Source organism: Mesoplodon densirostris, chromosome 7 (genome assembly GCF_025265405.1).
Source record: "Mesoplodon densirostris isolate mMesDen1 chromosome 7, mMesDen1 primary haplotype, whole genome shotgun sequence".
Taxonomy (NCBI): Eukaryota; Metazoa; Chordata; class Mammalia; order Artiodactyla; family Ziphiidae; genus Mesoplodon; species Mesoplodon densirostris.
Window position 1 is genome coordinate 78,616,704 of NC_082667.1, and position 12,995 is coordinate 78,629,698.

Sequence of the window (12,995 nt, forward strand, 5' to 3'; positions counted from 1 at the left end):
GGATACGGGTTCGTGCCCCGGTCTGGGAGGATCCCATATGCCGCGGAGCGGCTGGGCCCGTGAGCCATGGCCGCTGGGCCTGCGCATCCGGAGCCTGTGCTCCGCAACGGGAGAAGCCACAACAGTGAGAGGCCCGCATACCGCAAAAAGAAAAAAAAAAAAAAAAAATAGTGGTGGAGTCTTAATGCAGTGATAGTCTTAAAGTAGCAGCAGACCATTCCTAGTATGGGACCCTCAATCCTGCTTCAGGAGGGAGCAGAAGAGACCGTACTGTCAGATTATCATGTGTATCTGTTCTAACCTGTCTGGGAGCTACCTGAAGGACTGACACAAGATGCTTATCTCTGCCTTAGCTAACTTGGAACACAGTCTGGAAAAGCAGCGGTCATTGCTCAAAAAAAGTGCAAGGTGAACTAACAAAGCACAGATGGCTGGGGCAGAAGACTGTGCATTGAAATACAATAGACCACAGAAGAGGCAGGAGCCAAAGTTGGGGGAGATTCTTTGGGAAATTAGAACCTACAAAAAGTACACATGTGCCCAGAGAAATTAAGAAAGCCACATGCATACTCAAGATAAGATGCATGTTCTGAAAACATCAGAGGAGTCTCTAAGCTTTGACCATGGGCTGAGCCCTGAACTCAATGCAGGTCAGCTAAATGTTGAAGGAGTGATCCAGCAATCTGCACAATGGGCAGAGGTGTGTGGTTTTGAGTGTGCATGTGGATGTGCTTGTGTATATTTATTTTTGTTTGTTTTAGTTGCAGGAATTCAAGGAAATCTCTGTCAAAACATTAGCTAAACATGAACTTAAGGAACAGAGACTTCAGTGCATACATACAATAAGGAAAACAGTCATTGCAAAAATAGTTTGGAAAGGTCCCTAAACAAACAGACTACTACAGCCTTCAACAGTCAAAAGCCCAGAAAACCCTGGGAAACTGGGAGAATCTGATTTCTGTAGATACCACATTATAATATTTGAAAGACAAATTTTCAACCAAAAAAATCACAAGGTATACAAAGACATGGAAAAGTATGGTCCATTTAAGAAAGCAAATTAATTGATGAAACCATCCCTAAGGAAGCCCAGACATTTCTCCATTGCATATTCTTGCCTCCTTTGTCATAGATTCATTGACCATAAGTGCATGGGTTTCTTTCTGGGCTCTCTATTCTGTTCCAGTAATCGATGTTTTGTGCCGGTACCATACTCTTTTGATTACTGTAGGTTTGCAGCACAGTCTGTAGCCAGGGAGCATGATTCCTCCAGTTGTGTTCTTCTTTCTCAAGACTGTTTTAACTATTCAGGATCTTTTGTGTTTCCATACAAAGTTTAAAATTATTTGTTCTAGGTCTGTGGAAAATGCCCTTGATATGTTGATACAGACTGCATTGAATCCGTAGATTTCCTTGGGTATGATGGTCATTTTAACAATATTAATTCTTCCAATCCATGACCATGGTATATCTTTCCAGCTGTTTGTGTCATCTTTAATTTCTTGTATCAGTGTCGTATAGTTCCTTGGGTACAGGTCTTTTACCTCCTTAGGCAGATTTATTCTTATGTATTTTATTCTTTTTTACACGATTGTAAATGGGATTGTTTCCTTAATTTCTCTTTCTGATAGTTCACTGTTAGTGTATAGAAATACAATAGATTTCTATATATAAATTTTGTATCCTTCAAATTTACCAAGTTCATTTTTGAGCTCTAATAATTTTTTGATGGTGTCTTTCAGATTTTCTATGTATCATGTCATCTGCAAACAGTGACAGTTTTACTTTTTCCTTTCCACTTTGGAGTCCTTTTATTTATTTACTTTTACTTGTCTGATTGCTGTGTCTAGGACTTCCAAAACTACCTTCAATAAAAGTGGTGAGAGTGGGCATCCTTCTCTTGTTCTGGATCTTAGGGGAAATGCTTTCAGCTTTTCACCATTGAGTATGTTAGCTATGGGCTTGTCATATATGGCCTTTATTATGTTGAGGTATGTTCCCTCTATGCCCACTTTCTGGAGAGTTTTTACCATGAATGGATATTGAATTTTTTTCAAAAGCTTTTTCTTCATCTATTGAGATGATCATATGGTTTTTAGTGTTCAATTTGTTACTGTGATGATGAGAGACCTAAGACAGCTACAGAGGCTAAGTGACCTTTCCTTCCCTGAATGGGTAGGTATCCTTGTTCTGCCTTCTAATTGAGTTAGTATCTGAGTAAAGAACTGCCAGGTGTCATTTAGTTCACAATACACTGCTGTGGCAATATAGAAATGAATTTGCCTAAATCATTTGGCTTTTCTAAATTATAGTAAATGAATATACTGAATGAATACTTCAACTTAAGGAAATGTTCTTAACAATATATTAATGTAGGCACTTCAGTGGAGAATTGAGAGCAAAACAAATAACTCAGGTAAAGGGTTGAAATTAAGGTACACTCAGTTGTATCCAGTTTCCTTTTGTAAATCTCTCGTTTTCATTTGAGTGGACAGTCACTGGAGAATATCTGACTTGGGGCTAAGGAAATCTAAGCCTTCTTGGCCACACTGTATTCTCTTATGTCGTTTAATAAAGACACCAGTTGGGTTGCTGAAAAAGTAGTGGGAAAAATCAATCCCTCATATCCAAAGGGCGGCTCTTGAAAATATGTGGATTGTTGTAGTCATTTTGCTCTTCTGGCCTCAGAAGTTCTAATCTTAACCTTAGCCCCTCATGCAGAGAGACTTTTTAAACCAATTCCCACATTACTCATTATGTGACTGTTGAATAAGAGAAACCCAGCTCTTTTCGTATGCTTTCAACCAGTTATCTTCTTCAAATTTTGTTTGGATTGTTATACCTTAATCTTGCCTGGCAAGGGACTTATGGGAAGGTTCTTATTGTTTGAAAGTTTGGTGCCAGTATCTGCAAAGAAAGAAGAAAGTAAAGAAGGAAAGGTGTGTTTATCAGTCATCCCAATAGTGAAGGTGTGTGAAAGCAACTTTTGAAAAAGTTAATCTGTCAGAGTTTAGCTGTATTATTACATTTTATTTTATTCATTGAAAATAAATAATTATCAATGAATCCTTTCTAGATTTTCTAGTTTCCCAGAGTTCCCTGCATTCACATTCTAAGCTGAAAAATGGTATTTTAAGTCACTGCTCTCCACCTTATATTATTTATAATCACTCCTCATGACGTCTTCCTTCAAAGAAACGTGATCCTGAGAAGTGTCCTTTGTTTGTCTTTGTGGAATAAGTGATGGGGATGCATCCTGGAGACCTGTGAGATGTTTAAATTGTGGCCTAATGAAACTAGGAAGGAGAGTTCTGGAAAGATCTGAAAAGATGGCTGGTAGAGTGTGGCCAGATGTGGGAGAAGAGAGACTTACAGAGAGAGGGAGAGGAAATTTTCAGAGGGAGAAAATTAAACAAAGAATTCACTAAGTTTTGTTGTGTGGTGTGGGATGCAAGCCTTTCTCTCCCCCTTTCCTTCACAATCTCTTTGTTAAAGACTGTGTTTTTCATTAGTTTTACTAAGATAGGATTTGCCGTTTTGTTTGGATACTGAGAATGGACCCATGGAAACAGTTACATTTGGGTTATCTCTGACTATCTTTAATGAAGAACATAAATATTGGCCACACTATCTATGCACATGCTATCACCATGCCTTTTTTGTTCTCTGTTCATATATCTAAGTCCTCTTCTTTGAGGTCAATCTCAAATCTCATCTGAAATGTACATTTATTGATAGATTCAACCCATAATGAACTGTCCCTTCTTTGTCCTCCTTATGCTCTGATTATCTATAAAACCTCATATTTGAACTTAGAAACTGTCCAATATGATATATTAGTTATTTCATCAGCATCTGTTATATCCTCAACACCGTTATAAGCTTTTGTGGGGCTGGGATCATACATTCTGTAATTTTTCTCAGTACTTACACTTACTTTGATAAAAAGCGCATTCATTCATCTAAACATCATTTATTGAGTGTTAATTAAATGTCTCAACTCAGTAAATATTGTTTGAATAAATGCATGCATGAATGAGGGAGTATGCAATAGGTAGCCTAATGTACCGCCCAATGTGAAAAAACCAAAAACATAAACACAAAAGCAAGCCAAAAAGTGGACCAGGACTTTCTGTAAAATATCCTGCTTTTTGTTGGATGAGGCCATGAAAATCAAGATGCTCCTGAAAGGTCTTAAGAGCTGACCAAGAATAGTAAACAATTGAAATTCTCTCAGGCTTATTCAACCCTATCACTGGACACATTTATACCTCTCAGGAATGTTATTAAAAGAAGAGATTAATAAAGCTTTTATAGATGAGTTGATAAATCTCTAAATATTTAAATCTTCATTTCCTCCTAAGTTTCTCTATTTTGGGTTTCCAAAAGATTTCAAGAAACCACAGGATAATTAAAAATTTAGACATTATCTTTCTTACCTTCATGTTTTTTGACGTCAAACACCGTTTTATTTTCTCCATAGTGCCGCCCAATTTCCACCAGTACAGTTCTTAAGTGAATTTTGCTCTGGATGGTGGGATATATAAGATGTAAATGAATTGTTTGTATATGTTTTAGAACTCTTCAAAAGGGCCTGGCCATGGAAATGCATTGAATATTGCTTAAATAAGTAAAGTAACTTCCTCAGAATTATTATTCTATTCTGGTTAGGATACTCCCTGCCCTGGTTTGTTAAAATTTCCCTCTAGAGTGGTTTTAATTTTGTTTCTGGTAGGGTCCTAGGATTTATTGCCACACCCATCCTGCATCTGTTTTTCTCTGAATTACTCTCCTTGCAGTTTCTGATTCCTACAGGGCCTTCCAGGTTAGTGACAACCTGGCCATCACAACTCTGGGAAGGACAGGCCTACTTTTCAGAGGTGTTGATGTTTTCTGTACCTGAAGGTTTTCAAGAGATATCAATCTTCCTCACCACCTCCCTTGGCTCTCTTAATGGACTAAGCAGTTCCTCATGAAATTTCTGTAGGATATCTGTACTAACTTCTCAATATTGTTCCATACTGAGTCTAAATTCCTGGCCTCAAGGTAATGTTAGCTTTCTAGCTCCAGCCCCTATTTACATAAGGCCTATACTAAGGAACGGAACCCATACACATCAGTCTGCTCTTATTTCTCTGGATTTAATTTCTCTGTTACTTTCTGAAACATGCAGGTGTTCCTTTCTTTCTTTTAATCTCAGCTATGTGCTTTTAACTTTTTCAAAATTGACCCAGAATTTACATGTGTCTCCAGTAAGAGTACATTAAATTGAGCTTAGTCTGCTCTTCTACTGGCATATTTGATATCCAAATAATTTGCTACTTAACTGGATTCAGTTACCTGTATTTTCAGGCACCTAAAACTCACCATGTTCCAAATTTCCCCATTTATTGTTAGTAATTTTCTTGGGAATCTGGATAACATTAGATGGAATAAAGTTAGTGAGTGGCCCAGGAATGCCTGAAATTTTGTTTGTCAGAGTGGCCAGGGAAAGTTAAGTAAAGAAGAAAACCAAATGAAAAACAGAATCACATTATTATGGCTGAGACAAGATTCCATACAGAGCTCTCTGTGGAGCTGGGTTGGGTCATAACTTATGCCAGAGCTCTAGGTGGGGTTGACACCATCTCATGCCAAGCTCTCAGTTCTGGGCTAACGTCATCTCTGGTCCACTCTATGGAGTGGAAACTTTGGAGGAATGGCCAATGTGTTCCACGGTGTAGGAAGAGGGAAATTGTGAATGTTCCTTTCTAAATTGTGGAGGAACTAACCACTGTAAATGTGCCTTGAACTATGGTGTTTAATTTGACCAGTCAGATTAATGGCTTTCCCCTTGAATGAAATGCTGCTACGTACATGAGCGGAAAAACAAAACTGGTGTAAGGAATAGATAACTACTGGGAAGCAGCCACATAGCACAGGGAGATCAGCTCTGTGCTTTGTGACCACCTAGAGGGGTGAGATAGGGAGGGTGGGAGGGAGGGAAATGCAAGAGGGAAGAGATATGGGGACATATGTATATGTATAACTGATTTACTTTGTTATAAAGCAGAAACTAACACACCATTGTAAAACAATTATACTCCAATAAAAATGTTAAAAAAAAAACTAGTATAAGGAGATGGAGAGACTGGGAGTCTTATTTTCCCAGCAATTAACTTTTTCTCGACCATGACCTTCCCTTTGAGTCTCCTAGACCTTGGGGATGATCATAACCCCTTGGGTTGGGTGTTGGCAACCCCATCTTCACTAGAACCTCTATAGTTAACTTTGATTTTTCCCACTCCGTCTATCCATCCCATGTTTGCAGTCAGACATTTGATCTTGGACTTTTACTGACAAAATATCCTTGAATATAACCATTTCTTTTCACTCCCACTGCTACTGCTTTTGTCACTGCCTTAACTAGGGCTTTATCTTTAAGTCCTTTATATAAATATATAAATAAAATATACAAATAAATAAAATATAATATTAATTCTGATGATTTTAAAGTCTTTTCTTTTTTTTTTTTTTTTTTTTTTTTTTTTTTTTGCGGTACGCGGGCCTCTCACTGTTGTGGCCTCTCCCGTTGTGGAGCACAGGCTCTGTACGCGCCAGGCTCAGCGGCCATGGCTCACAGGCCCAGCCGCTCCGCGGCATGTGGGATCCTCCCAGACCGGGGCACGAACCCGTGTCCTCTGCATCGGCAGGCAGACTCTCAACCACTGCGCCACCAGGGAAGCCCTAAAGTCTTTTCTTGATAAAGACTTTTCCTGATAAAGATACACAATATCTTATATAACTATTTTTGTATTATCTGTTCCTTTCTTAGAATTTTAGTCATATGATTCTATCTCTTGGTATGTCTAGAACTTTTTGATTGAATGCTGACTATTTTATTTGGCTTTTTAAATTTTTCTCAGTGGAAATGTTGTTTTGCTTCCAAATATTTTACTCTACCTGGAAGTAGCAAATCTTCAAATTACAATTTTTTAAATGCTTTCAAATATCAATACTATAGGTGTCACAAAATCTAGAAAAATGACATTTGAAAATTCACTACTGCCAGATGTGTCTCTATAAAACTTTTTCCCCACTCTTGTAGCTATATATCTTTAACTGCCTCCTCATATGACAGTTTATGTGTTTTAGAAATAAAATTTTCAGAAATAAACTTTGTCGTTTATAGACATAGATTTCTTTTAACATGGTTGATTAGAGTTTGCTTTTAGTTATTAATAGTTTAGAAAAGTTTATTTCAGCGTCACAATTTATTATTGATAATGTCACATTAATTTTCATTGTTAACTTTGAGAAAACCTCTATGGATTACTTCCTCATAAATATTTACTCTTATAAATGCATTACTGATTTCAGTACTGCTATAGGATTGTGCATTACAGGAATTCTGATAAAATACTCATTCACACCATTCCATTACACACATTATTGATGGGGTCTATTCTTTTATTTATTTATTTATTTATTTATTTTTGACTGTGTTGTGTCTTCGTTGCTGTGCGCAGGCTTTCTCTAGTTGCAGCGACTGGGGGATACTCTTTGTTGCGGTGTGCAGGCTTCTTACTGTGGTGGCTTCTCTTGTTGCAGAGCACGGGCTCTAGGCACTCAAGCTTCAGTAGTTGTGGCTCGCAGGCTCAGTAGTTGTGGCTCACGGGCTCTAGAGCGCAGGCTCCATAGTTGTGGCTCACGGTCTTAGTTGCTCCACGGCATGTGGGATCTTCCCAGACCAGGGCTCAAACCCATGTCCCCTGCATTGGCAGGTGGCTTCCTAACCACTGTGCCATCAGGGAAGCACCTGGAGTATATTGTTTTTTTGGTTTTTTGGGTTTTTTTGTTTTTGCGGTATGCTGGCCTCTCACTGTTGTGGCCTCTCCCCATTGCGGGGCACAGGCTCCGGACATGCAGGATCAGTGGCCATGGCTCACGGGCCTAGCCGCTACGTGGCATTTGGGATCTTCCCGGACCGGGGCACGAACCCGTGTCCCCTGCATCGGCAGGCAGACTCTCAACGACTACACCACCAGGGAAGCCCTGGAGTATATTCTTGACAGAAGGAAATTTCCGTTTTGACTAAGCATTGAAGAAAACTGAATCTTTGACTTATCTTTCACATGCCTGATGATTGAAATAATTTTCCACAGAATAACTTCTGGTTTTATACTTTTCAGTTCTTTTTTTCTTCTTCAAATGCACATGCTTTGAGAGCTGTGAAGTGCAAGACATGGCTGTATTGTAAGGTGGTTTTTGTCCTTACGCTTCTGTGTCTTGTGCTAGTTAAGTCAGTAGAGTAGTCAGTAAGAGTACTGGAAGTTATTCCTGTAATGGGATATTGTATAGTCAATTACATATGGTGGTGTCTGAAAATCACATAATAGCCTCACTTAAAACATCTCCTTAGCCAGATTTCAAAAAAGCCTGTGACCAATCCAATATGATCCAACATAGCGGACTATGATAGAAGGAAAATTGGCAAAGAAATAGACGCTGGTCTTACCTGATGGAAGTTAAAATATCTCACTTTTGACAATTTTGCAAAAACCTATAATTACATGAACTAATTTCTAGAGTTCTTCATAGGACCTAAAAAGGAACCCATAGAGTTGTGGAACAACAATAGAAGCTACTGTGATGAGAAGCCCCGGCACCACAACAAAGAGTAGCCCCCGCTCACCACAACTAGAGAAAGCCTGCACGCAGCACTGAAGGCCCAATGCAGCCAAAATAAAAATAAATAAATAAAAATAAATAAATTTATCTTTTAAAAAGTAATACTCAGGTTTGAGTCATGAGAAATTTGATGAGGAGAAATTAGCTAATGTTTTCAGAACTTTTAAAATATCAAACTCAGTCTCTAAGATCTTAGCATCATATACAACATCGGTTACTTATTAGTGGTTTCGGAAGGCCAATTTAAAATTTTCTCATCTTACTGTATTGAAATTCATGGGCCTAATGTTTTCCACATTGACTATATGAATGATGAAGAAAAGTCAATCATGTATTTCATTTCCAACTGGACAGAAAACAATATTTTAAAAAGTGTTTGGACTACTGACTTTTGATTTCTTGTAAGGCAAATGGATAGGTAATTTTTATTCCCTGATTAGGAGAAAAATGGTGGAAGAGGGCAGGGTTAAGAATTAAGATTTCAAGAGCATGAGAGGTAGATGGCCAACCAGAGTTCCTAAGGTTCGGTGCCTGTAACTGTTGCCGCCGCTTAAGCCTGCCAAAGCAGTGGTACGGCTGCTGCGCTCGTGTTTGCTCCCTCTAGAAACATTCTTGCCAGTAGTGGCGGCAGCGGGACTCAATTACCCCCTTTTTTCACTCTCTCCAGAAGCTCCAGATGGCGTCTTCTGTGGGCAACGTGGCCGACAGCACAGAACCAATGAAACGTATGCTTTCCTTCCAAGGGTTAGCTGAGTTGGCACATCGAGAATATCAGGCAGGAGATTTTGAGACAGCTGAGAGACACTGCATGCAGCTCTGGAGACAAGAGCCAGGCAATACTGGTGTACTTTTATTACTTTCATCTCTACACTTCCAGTGTCGAAGGCTGGACAGATCTGCCCACTTTAGTACTCTGGCAATTAAACAGAACCCTCTTCTGGCAGAAGCCTATTCGAATTTGGGGAATGTGTACAAGGAAAGAGGGCAGTTGCAGGAAGCAACTGAGCATTACCGGCATGCATTGCGTCTCAAACCAGATTTCATCGATGGTTATATTAACCTGGCAGCCGCATTGGTAGCAGCAGGTGACATGGAAGGGGCAGTACAAGCTTACGTCTCTGCTCTTCAGTACAATCCTTATTTGTACTGTGTTCGCAGTGACCTGGGGAACCTGCTCAAAGCCCTGGGTGGCTTAGAAGAAGCCAAGGCATGTTATTTGAAAGCAATTGAGACGCAACCGAACTTTGCAGTAGCTTGGAGTAATCTTGGCTGTGTTTTCAATGCGCAAGGGGAGATTTGGCTTGCAATTCATCACTTTGAAAAGGCTGTCACCCTTGACCCCAATTTTCTGGATGCTTATATCAATTTAGGAAATGTTTTCAATGAGGCACGGATTTTTGACAGAGCTGTGGCAGCTTACCTTCGTGCCCTAAGCTTGAGTCCAAATCATGCAGTAGTACATGGCAACCTGGCTTGTGTATACTATGAGCAAGGCCTGATGGATCTGGCAATAGACACCTACAGGCGAGCTATTGAATTGCAACCACATTTCCCTGATGCTTACTGCAACCTAGGAAACGCTCTCAAAGAGAAGGGCAGTGTTGCTGAAGCAGAAGATTGTTATCATACAGCTCTCCGGCTGTGTCCCACCCATGCAGACTCTCTGAATAACCTAGCCAATATCAAAGGAGAACAGGGAAACAGTGAAGAGGCAGTTCGCTTGTATCGTAAAGCATTAGAGCTCTGCCCAGACTTTGCTGATGCCCATTCAAATTTAGCAAGTGTGCTGAAGCAGCAGGGAAAACTGCACGAAGCTCTGATGCATTATAAGGAGGCTATTCGAATCAGTCCTACCTTTGCTGATGCCTACTGTAATATGGGAAACACCCTACGGGAGATGCAGGATGTTCAGGGAGCCTTGCAGTGTTATACTCGTGCCGTTCAGATCAGCCCTGCATTTGCGGATGCCCACAGCAATCTGGCTTCCATTCACCACGATTCAGGGAATATTCCAGAAGCAATTGCTTCTTATCGCACTGTTCTGAAGCTTCAACCTGACTTTCCTGACGCTTATTGTAATTTGGCTCATTGCTTGGACAGACTATGATGAGCGAATGAAGAAGTTGGTCAGCATTGTGGCTGACCAGTTGGAGAAGAATAGGTTGCCTTCTGTGCAGCCTCATCATAGTATGCTCTATCCTCTTTCTCATGGCTTCAGGAAGGCTATTGCTGAGAGGCATGGGAACCTCTGCTTGGCTAATATAAGTGTCCTTCATAAACCACCGTATGAACATCCAAAAGACCTGAAGCTCAGTGATGGTCGACTGCGTGTAGGATACGTGAGTTCTGACTTTGGGAATCATCCTACTTCTCATCTTATGCAGTCTATTCCAGGCATGCACAATCCTGATAAATTTGAGATATTCTGTTATGGCCTGAGCCCACATGATGGCACAAACTTCCGAGTGAAGGTGATGGCAGAAGCCAATCATTTCATTGATCTTTCTCAGATTCCATGCAATGGGAAAGCAGCTGATCGCATCCATCAAGATGGTATACACATCCTTGTAAATCTGAATGGTTATACCAGGGGTGCTCGAAATGAACTCTTTGCTCTCAGGCCAGCTTCTATTCAGGCAATGTGGCTGGTGTACCCTGGGACTAGTGGTGCACTTTTCATGGATTATATCATCACTGATCAGGAAACTTCACCTGCTGAAGTTGCTGAGCTGTATTCTGAGAAACTGGCTTATATGCCCCATACTTTCTTTATTGGTGATCATGCTAATATGTTCCCTCACCTGAAGAAAAAAGCCGTCATCGATTTTAAGTCCAATGGGCACATTTATGACAATCGGATTGTGCTGAATGGCATCGACCTCCAAGCATTTCTTGATAGTCTATCAGATGTGCAAATAGTCAAGATGAAATGTCCCGATGGAGAAGACAACGCAGACAGCAGTAATACAACTCTTTTTTTTTTTTTTTTTTTGCGGTATGCGGGCCTCTCACTGCTGTGGCCTCCCCCGTCGCGGAGCACAGGCTCCGGACGCGCAGGCTCAGCGGCCATGGCTCACGGGCCCAGCCGCTCCGCGGCATATGGGATCCTCCCATACCGGGGCACGAACCCGCATCCCCTGCATCGGCAGGCGGACTCCCAACCACTTGCGCCACCAGGGAGGCCCTACAACTCTTAATATGCCTGTCATTCCTATGAATACTGTTGCAGAAGCAGTTATTGAAATGATTAACAGAGGACAAATTCAGATTACAATTAATGGATTCAGTATTAGCAATGGGCTGACAACTACCCTGATCAACACTAAGGCTGCCACTGGAGAGGAGGTTCCCCGTACCATTATTGTAACCACACGTTCTCAGTATGGGTTACCGGAAGATGCCATTGTGTACTGTAACTTTAATCAGTTGTACAAACTTGACCCATCTACTTTGCAGATGTGGGCAAATATTCTGAAGCGTGTTCCCAATAGTGTACTGTGGCTGTTGCGTTTTCCAGCAGCAGGAGAAGCTAATATTCAACAGTACGCACAAAATATGGGCCTTCCCCCGAACCGTATCATTTTTTCCCCTGTTGCTCCTAAAGAGGAACATGTTCGGAGAGGCCAGCTGGCTGATGTCTGCTTGGACACTCCACTCTGTAATGGACACACCACAGGGATGGACGTCCTTTGGGCAGGGACCCCCATGGTGACTATGCCAGGAGAGACTCTTGCTTCCCGAGTTGCAGCTTCCCAGCTCACTTGTTTAGGCTGTCTTGAGCTGATTGCTAAAAATAGACAAGAATATGAAGAGATAGCTGTGAAACTGGGAACTGATGTAGAATACCTGAAGAAAATTCGTGGCAAAGTCTGGAAGCAGAGAACATCTAGCCCTCTGTTCAACACCAAACAATACACGATGGAACTAGAGCGGCTCTATCTACAGATGTGGGAGCATTATGCAGCTGGCAACAAACCTGATCACATGATTAAGCCTGTTGAAGTCACTGAGTCGGCCTAAATAATGACTGTGTGCCCAGGAGAATTACCCCTGTAGCTGAGCCTCAGCCTTCTGGGGGAAAGGGAACTACTTTTTCAATATCGTGTTGCAGATGGGTGACACACAATGATAAGAAATAGCACAGCCAGACTTGCTTCCTGCATGATCATGACAGGGAGAGACACAAGAGATGGGAAACTGCTGTTCCACAAGGAGATTCCATCGAATTTTGCCGCAGCCAGGTGTCTGGAAGGTCTGGAAGGTAAGTCTGGAAGGTCTGATCTCCCTTGGTCTTCCAGGGGATGGATGGTTAGTGTGGAAGGGAG

The 12,995-nt window shown here is 41.0% G+C and overlaps 1 pseudogene; it reads left to right on the forward strand.

Annotated features, from left to right (window-relative positions):
- The first annotated feature begins 9,346 nt into the window (after positions 1-9,346).
- LOC132493315 (UDP-N-acetylglucosamine--peptide N-acetylglucosaminyltransferase 110 kDa subunit-like) lies at positions 9,347-12,699 on the forward strand (annotated as a pseudogene).
- Positions 12,700-12,995: the final 296 nt, after the last annotated feature.